This window comes from Limulus polyphemus, unplaced genomic scaffold (assembly GCF_000517525.1).
Source record: "Limulus polyphemus unplaced genomic scaffold, Limulus_polyphemus-2.1.2 Scaffold88, whole genome shotgun sequence".
Taxonomy (NCBI): domain Eukaryota; kingdom Metazoa; phylum Arthropoda; class Merostomata; order Xiphosura; family Limulidae; genus Limulus; species Limulus polyphemus.
This window is the reverse complement of record NW_013665698.1, coordinates 243,032-251,483: the sequence shown is the minus strand read 5'-3', so window position 1 is coordinate 251,483 and position 8,452 is coordinate 243,032.

Below are 8,452 nucleotides of genomic sequence, written 5' to 3'. Positions count from 1 at the left end.
ATCAATGTTTCATGCGCACAATTAATTTATTTGTATTTTCATTGTGTAGATTTGTTCTTAATTTCAAACAAACAAACAAAAACAAGGAGACACAACTTTGTCTTAAACTAGTAACTGTTTTTATCACAATTAAATGACCATATAATTTACATCGTTGCAATGTTACTGCTAAAACAGGGAAATATTTGTTTGGGGTATTTTCAGTAACAAATCAAATTATTCATCCTAGAAACTCCTTACTCATCATATATATATGAACCAAGACAAACATATCACGGCATAATTTTCTCATAATATGAATTTTTACAACAGTTGCCATGGAAAACAGTATATTTATTTGCCTATGATGCCTATGAAGTAATTTGTGCAGCAAAAATGCTATTATTATTTCGATATTGTTTTCAGCCGTGTCAAAGCGGCTTACAGAGTGGCTCTAAGTCTTTCCAAGTACAAACTTTTAGCTCATAGCTCCGTCATCTCTTGACCGAATTGAGATCTAATTACAGTTTTGGACTCAGGAGATCAAACCCTTTAGATTGATGTATTTGAACACGCCCAAGGTCTCATACATTAGTTTATTCTAATCCTGCCTAAAAGAATTTCAATTTGAGGGTAGGCTGGTAGAGATCCAGATGAGTAATAAATTTTGAATCGGGTATGCACAAAAATGTAGCTAATAAAAATGAAAAAAAAAAGGTATCATAGATTAATTTACTCTACTCCTACCTAAAATAATTTCATATGCCGCGGCTATTGATGATTCCCTCTTGTTTCTTCATATAAGTAATAAAAAAATCTTCAGGCCTCAGGACTACCATCGTGTCTTCGCCAAACTACCGAAGGTTGAGCTCATAGTTTAACATTCTTTTTAGTGTTGCCTTTCAGTGTAAGTAAATGATTACGAAATAGTGCAGAATGAAACTATATGTTCTGAAAATATTTGCACTGTAAATCTTTGAAGTCGTGCCCTTTCTCATTCTCCACTTGCTCATTCATAAATAAAAGTGCGTTTATAGAAAATCAATTTGAGTATATAAAATAATGAAGTGGTCAGGAACAATATTTCATTAATTAGTTACAAAATAATAATCCTTTATGTACAAATCCACAAGTATCGAGAAATATCTTATAAAACTTATAAATTGTATTATACAATAATTACAAATTTCAATTAATGTTTTCAATGCACTGTATGTTTGATAGACAAATCTGAAATAAAAACAGAGTGGAAATGGCAAAACGAATATTTTCTGGATCTTCGCCTTTTAATCTTTACATAAAGGATAGAAAAGGAAACGGTGGTCAAGATTTAACAAACTAGAGCAAAAAATTTATGTTTCCCGTTACTAATGCTTTCATCGAATGATTGTTAAAACACAACAACACAGAAACAGTATTGGACAAATTCTAAAGAGTTAATTAAATATATTTTAAAATAAATAAATCAAATAACAGAGTTGCGAGGCTTATGATACTTTAAAACTAAATTTATTTTTAAACATTTCAGCCTTAGCTGATCTTCCCACCATAGCAGTTATAATGGTAGATACCTTAAATGTTAAACATTGTTCACAAATGTTAAAGAAAAAATGGTTTATGAATTTTTTACCTTCTTCTCTACTACATTTATTTATATACAGTATGCTGTTTTTTCAAGCAACAAAAACCTAAACTACAGCCAATAAGAACTTCTTGTTTACTTCAAGATAGAAAAGCAGAGAATCGATCGATTTGATTGCTTTACATAAAATAAAAATATAATACGAAACTAATCTGGAAAACGTAATTTAATATTGAATTGCTAATATGCCAACAAGATATATTTATGATATGGGTATGGTTTCTGAGAGATAAAAATAAAAATATAAATTACGACATCAACGTTCTATGTGCACGATAAATTTACATGATTCGATGGACAACATGATCCACCATCTTCAAAAACATGTAGGGCATGTTTTGTTTTTCTATTAATCTTGTTATATCCCAGCCGCCAGATTACCTCGTTTCTGAGTCAAAAGCGTCGTCGGTAATTAATATGGCGGGCATAATAAGGTTGAATAATATTTAACATTCTTCTTCTTCGTGAAAATTCCTAAGGGACTGAATAGAGAATGTAGTGTTTAAAATAATAAGCCTAACACTAATAGCTTTTGACAATTAAAGTTAATTATAATCATTATTCGCTAGTTTAAGAAAAGTTTTTACACCATAATAAGTGTGTAATTACATTCCTTTATGTTATCATCTGCCCCCAGTGGCACAGCGGTATGTCTGCGGACTGACTAGGCTGGAAGCTGGGTTTCGATACCCGCGGTGGGCAGAGCACAGACAGCTCATTGTGTAGCTTTGTGCTTAACTACAAACAAACAAATGTCATCATCCATGCTGTGTCTTGATAATTTCATTATTTGTTCACGATTGGATATAATTATAATTATTTTAATTCTACATATCATATAATGTTATACAAAATATTTTGTTTAGAACAAACTTTGCATTCAAAAGACAAAACATAGTCGCAACTGTGCAACTACAATGGTATATTGTTGATTTAAGCAAATGCATGACGTAAATTATCACTGGAGATCTATTGATCTAAGCAATGCATGACGTAAGAGGTAAATCTTTGATATAAACACTATACGGCGTAAAATCTTCTAGGATAATCTTTGATTTCCTGTATTCACATCTTTCCTTACAATCGGCTTTGCAATGGAAAAAAAAATATATCTCGTCGAAATGCAGATTGCGAAAGATCCCTTGAAGTTTCATTCAATAAATAATGAGATCCTCGTTTTCTATTCTCACAGCTCACTGCACGCATAGCAAAATTACCATTCTCCAGCGGGTTTCAAATTAGGACTTTAAGCTATCATTGTTTGAAGTTCATGGCGGTAGCAACAGATACCAACGAAGCGAATTTAATGAGGTGTATTTTTGAAGAAGAAAATAGCAGCAAAAGAAATCAAATTACTAATTTAAGATTTTTAGTGCTATTCTGATGAATGGAAATAAAGGTTGTTTTTTTTCTTTGACGTCAGAGAAATGGGTTGTTATGATGAGTCTTGAGAAGCTTAAGATTTGAACTGCAAACAAAGTGAGACAACTCATTAATTCTGAGATGATTCATATAACAAAACTGCCTAACTGCAGTGAAGACGTTTCTGTTGTGAATTTTAAAACCCATAAAATACACGAATAACTCTCATTTACGTCAGTTTAACTTCACGGCACTCAAAATTATCACTACTACAATAGTTTTATTTCTTTTATCTAAGACGATAGTTTTGTAACTGCTGTTACTTTTTATATGTGTAAAATAAACGTTGGTGCGCTTAATGAAATGTCTTGGACATGTAATCAATTTAGTGAAATGCTCAGGAAAAGAGGAGAAAAATAACGAGAAATAACGAAAGTGAAAAAAAAACCTGTATCTTTCAGCTTGAGTTTCAAGTTCTTAAAGGCTTATTTTACTTTTGTTGTTCTTCAGTGTTTCATTGAAAATTAAAAGCAAAAAAAGAAGGAGAACTTAAATTTGCTGCAACGGTTATTAACCATTGCTGGACTTATCGATTTTAATCAAATTCTGATGCATATCTTTAATTTCATCATAGATAAATTAAACATTTTATTATTATATGTGCAAGTGTATTTTGAAACAATAATAATATTAGTTTACATATATATATACATATATAATTTTAATCCAAGTTTATCAATCACTAACATTATAAATCATCGTCCTAAACGGATTAGTATTAATATATTTACGTGTATATCAGAACTTTACGCTATTCAGAAGAGATCTAAATCCATTATTGATAACATGAACCCTTAATGACAAATTGATGCTTTAACAACGTGAAACAGACGATTTATTTCTATTTCATAAAGATAATTGAGAGTTTAGCTAGCTATGGAAGCTCGGTATATTTGCCATCCTTATATCTCCATATCATATCTGAAAGTGGCTGGAGAACTTTGATTCTGTTATATTCATCTTCACCACATGTGATAATGAAATTACCGCCAGTCCTACTGCCTTGAATTTATCCAGAATAGAGCTGGCAAGTGTGCACATGATATGGTAGGTAATTTTAATTCATTCAAGAGTTGCCTTGACTGCATTAAAAGGTTATACGTTAAAAAAGATGAAGATATTTCCGTAATTTTATTAAGAGAAAGAGAGTTTCCCACGTTACACCGATAACATGATTAGCATGGAAATTCTGGCTCACAGCCAATGAAATCATTACCATTAGTTCTTCAGTATTAAATAACAATTGATAAATTCGATAATGACATTCTGTAGAGAAACAAACAAAGCCAGAGCAAGTCCAAACACTTCAGTAAATCATTGTTCACGGAAGCGACTACTGGAAAAAAAAAATCTTGAAAATGTTAAACTCCATATTCGTTCAAACAAATTTACGACCATTTCTGAATATAGACAAAAATTTTAGCGACATTTTCTGTATTCAACAGAGGGTTGATTACATTATATTAGCACAATTTTGAACATGCAAATCAGCAAGTCATGTGACAAAGCCGATATAAAGTCGCAATGGAACGGAATGTATCATAACTACACTTTCATACTATTTGACGTGACGTAAATTTGTGATGCCAACGAATATGTATCGCTTTTGAGAAAGGTATGTAATAGTATAAGTTGTAAGGGGTTGAACTGTACACTTTTGGTCACAAGCATATCAATTCGTACGAAAATAAGGCTGTTCTTTTGCTTAAGAGGAAAAAAAATACGTTTTCCGGTCTTTCAAACACCCTGGAAACGCGGTGTTAAAAACCTTAGTATGAAAAACTGGTACTGTACATGGACTGATAGTGTTTTAATTTCGTTTATTGTGGTTTTTGGACATGCTGAATTGAATTTTACCGACTAAAACTATGCTAGACAAATATTTTTATGCGGTGTTTCATAAATAGGCTGCATAGCATTGATCTCGTGTGAGATGTCAATTTTTCGACTACATACACTAGATATAAGATTTTCATTAATAACAATCTTAAAAAAAAGATGAACAACACACATAAGTTTTTGTTTAGAATGTATGAGCTCTGGACACTTAGACTGAATAATCTATTCTGGTAATTTCAAACATCACTTGCCATACGTGAATATTTTGTAAAGATACACTCGAGAACCGCTCTATAATGTACTAGTCTATCACATTAAGAACGACTACAATAATATTTAAATTTATTGATTTTCATGAATAATTATTTCTGTGATTTAATGCAGTTTACTTTGCATATTTCCCTCCAGTGGCACAGCTGTATGTCTGCGAACTTACAACGCTAGAAATCGAGTTTTGATGCCCGTGGTGGACAGAGCACAGACAGCCTATTGTGTTGCTTTGTGCTTAACTTTAAATAAACAAACAAGACTTTAAATAAACATAAGTCAGTGCATTTTGAATCTGACTTGGCACGTTTTTATCGAGCAACACATTTTTTCTTGCAGGAGTAACGAATTAGCTCCCTGTATGTCTTTGCTACATGACGCATAGGGGATTCTAAATGCCCGAGTCATTACGTTTCCAGCTTCAGTCTGCGGGATTATGTATTCTAGGGCAAGCTATGAGTGATTATGTCAAGCATTATCCTGCTTGCAAGGATGCACTCTTACTGTGTTGCAGAAGGGCATTGAAAGTTGGTGGAATGATATCTATACTTCAACCATTTGTGAAGAATTCCTGTCTTACTTACAGACTTTCTTGTATATCACAGTCTTAAACCTTTGTGATGTCTGCATTTTGGTAAAGGTAATATGTATTGGCTTGTTTGAAAGTTCTTTAAATGTTTCTGTGACTGCTGGACAAGTCTGCCATGCCTCCCACGCTAACGTTTTATGTTTACCACCAAATTACGACGTTGTGTAACAACCGGCCATGGCAAGTAACATTGGCAGAGCTTTGCATTTCAATTGACCTATATTCTTTGCAATTTCGTGAATTAGTATGTATCAAAAGTTTCTGCCACATCTGTAGGCAACATTGAGCATTTGGACGTTTTCGATGTCACTGTAGAAGGAAATGGCCAATATGATGACTTCAGTGTTTACTGTTCTTACCATTATTCTAGAATGGTTTTCCTTTACACATTGAGTTTATGCAGGATTACTCTAGTATTCGCTTCATCTTGGTATCATGGGATAATACAGTGACAGTCACCCATAAAAGTTTGAGACTTAACAGATTGTGATCAGTTGATCAGACAAAATCTCATATTAGTTTTGTTTTTAACAACCCTAGAAAATCCTTGACAGTTTGAGGGTATTGGTACATTTAAGAAAACTTTCTTTCATATTACTTTTCCTCTTCTTACTCTGGACACTCTCTTGGGGCTGTTTGGCGTGAACATGTCAAGGCCAATATCGACATGATTGCACTTCTTCAATTGATTTTCAATGTACGGCAAGAATATCGTACTTACATACGTTTGAATTGTCTTGTAGCCACGAGTTTGCAAGAATTGAGCTACATCTGGTCCATATAATACAATCTGATCTACCTGTGGTGGTGTTCCGGGCATCTGACATTGCTACACCAAGCAGTCCTCAAGATCTGATTGTTTTCCAAGTCGCAAGTTTCCATTGTTGTTTAAGGATGGTAGAAATTCGTTGTTCTCATACTTGAAAAACTCTGTTATATCCACTTCGCGTCTCTGGGTGGCTATGTACATTCATGAAAACAATTTACTGTCCGATTTCAGATTCTACAAAACAGATCTTTTGTCTTTGCCCGAGGATTGTAAAATGTTGAGAGCTTGTTCTTTGGCATTTTGGTATAAATATAATTTTTCGCTCTTTTGTCTGTATTTAATTTAGAAACTCTTCAAATTTTCCCCTTCCCTAAGCTTTTATTGTTTTCAAAAATGTCTCTACTTCCTCACTTATTTCATATTTGATATCTAAGGAAAAATAGTTTACCTGATTCTTGCAGGAAGAGGTAATATATTTCGTAAGGTTTGGTGAGCAAAAATTAACACTGAGAACTCCTCAACTTCCTCAGTAAATCTTGCTATCTCTGGTGCTGCAACCATTCATTTTCTTAGAGCATTCTCATCTTGTAATAGTCTCACTACTTCATCTTTCTCTTTGATTTTGCTTTTTCTTTTTTTTCTGTGTGTAAGGTCTAATGTGATGTTTAATCCAGAACACATAATATTCTACAAAGAGAAGAGGACGTTTACAAACTCTTCAAATAGTTCTGGGTGATTGTTTTCCAACAATATTATGTTTTGTAAATGCAGAGTTATCTAACAACTAAAGATGGAATAACTCATTACCAATATCATTGAAATGAGCTTTGCTATTGTCTCTCGATAGGGACAAAGTTATCTTCTCAAATGGCACGAACAAATATTGACCATTTAGCTCTAATTGCAATGATGCAACACAGTTTAACTATTTTCATATGATAAAATTATATTTACAAATCAATCCAATCTGTTTTTGCACCTTGTATTATCAAATAATGAACGACAATTAGAATTCACGAACATACTTACACATGTTTTCATAGAAGTGACATAGTACTATACATCAGATGTCAGACATAGCCACATGCAACATTGATGCAGTAAGCAACAATGTTGCAAAACATCAGGATGAATTTGTTTTGCAAAGACTTGGTTATAATTTAAAATGTCACACTTTAATTAATTTTAACAGAATTTAATATTTTAAAAATGTAGAATATTTTTTTCTACATCCAATCTATATAGCCTATCTTCTGATTTAAGTATGTACATTGCTGTAATGACACATTGTGACTAACAAGAGTGCATGATAGACATTTTTAGGAAAGAAAAAACATACACTGATTTTTAACATTCAGTCTGCATTTCACAAGAAGACACACCCAGTGGCACAGCGACATGTCTGCGGATTTACAACGCTAGAAACCGAGTTTCTATACCCTTGGTGGGCAGAGCAAAGATGGAAACACAGCAGTGGTCGGAACTATATATATATATATATATAAGCCATTTGCTATAACAACAGTAACTGTTATGTCCAATTAGAGTAGGGGCCAGAAGGAACTTTTGTCCCGGGCCTCAGGATCAAAGGGGGCCTCAATTTTAGACACTTGTTATTTTTTGTATTTTTTAAGTTTCGCGACTTGTTTTTATGTTCCCCTCAATCAGACCAAAATGTAATATGGCTGGAGACAGCTTGAATGGGTAATGAAGAAAAACTTTAATATAAGTTTAACATAACAGCAAATGTACAACGTTTCGACAAGGTTTTGTCATCACCAGGTACCTTTTAACAATTCTTCTTTCTGTAGTTGGAGGATATTTGAGGAAGAGGTGGTCTTTTGTTCTTTTATGTAGCAGGTCATGAGTCTTCTGGCTAGATCTTCTGGACACGCCTTGAACTCTAGGCATGGAGTTGTTTTGTGGTTGATGTCAAAGTTGAGGC